Source organism: Cebidichthys violaceus, unplaced genomic scaffold (assembly GCF_023349555.1).
Source record: "Cebidichthys violaceus isolate CVI_PGR_0920_01 unplaced genomic scaffold, fCebVio1.0.p SCAF_14, whole genome shotgun sequence".
Classification (NCBI taxonomy): domain Eukaryota; kingdom Metazoa; phylum Chordata; class Actinopteri; order Perciformes; family Stichaeidae; genus Cebidichthys; species Cebidichthys violaceus.
The window spans coordinates 14,860,446-14,861,722 of NW_027176307.1; positions in this window are offsets into that span (position 1 = coordinate 14,860,446).

The window sequence follows — 1,277 nt, forward strand, 5'->3', positions numbered from 1 at the left end:
TTGGTTCGCGTAAAGAACATGTTACAAAGTTCAGTTATGGGATCGGTTTTCACTCACATTTCATTATACTGTTGGTACGTTTTAATAGAATTACGATCATAGTAGTCATATTGGCCTTTTCTTATCATAATCCTTTTAAAATCTTACAACAGACTACAAAGGTAGAATCTAAATAACGTAAAAGTAAAAACAAAATAATAAATTGTAAGACAGTTTTTTTTTACATAAAGATAAACATAAAGATTTTTGTTATTATATAATTAAATAAAATTAAATAATCAATAAAATACTTTAAATAAATATAAAAGTAGCACCAAAGAAATAAATAAAAAGTAAAGCTAAATATGATTTAAAATGAATAATTATAATTACGTATAATAACTGTAATATTAGATTTTTGAAAAAAATAAGCTTTTATTTTATATAAATAATACCCTCATTTCCGGTTTACATCCAGCTAACCATAGTCAATTGATGCATCGAAAACGTCATCATGAACGTGCCTGTCGAGCTCGATTGGTCATGTCTGGAGCTGGTCCGTCCAATATTATCTTCCCCGCTCCCCACGAGAAGTAGGTGCATGGCGCGTGGATTACAACGAAAGAAATTGTAATAAAATAACAAAAGTAAATAAATAAGCTAAAACTGCTCATCGTACGCCGATAGTATGACGTATGTTAAGTAGAGTTAGGAAGTATCCGTTATCATGGGAACAGAGGAGGGCCGGAAAGAGAGTTTTTACCCGCGTGATGAGGAGATCGAGAAGTGGATGTCCAGCGCCTTTGACATGGTGAGAGATGACTTTAAACGTCAGTTTATTAACTGAATGTATGACAGGAATGTCTTTACATTTATTGACTAAAGCTAACCTCCTTTCATATATATATATATATATTTATATATATATTTCTAAATATAGGAAAATATTTTGTATTTCCTGAAATGATAGTTGCACATGATTAATAGATGATACATAAGCATTATATTACTGAAGGAAAAGAACCGAATATTTGCGGGTTAATTTGCATTAATCAATTAAAGTAAAAAATAATTTGCACATTTGTATTATTATTATTAACTTCCATAACTCTCTACCTCTGTCTCTCTCGCTCTCTCTACCTCTCTCTTTGTCTCTCTCTCTCTCTACCTCTCTCTTTGTCTCTCTCTCTGTCTCTCTCTCTCTCTCTCTCTACCTCTCTCTTTGTCTCTCTCTCTGTCTATCTCTCTCTCTCTCTCTCTCTCTCTCTCTATCTCTCTCTCTCTCTCTCTATCTCTCT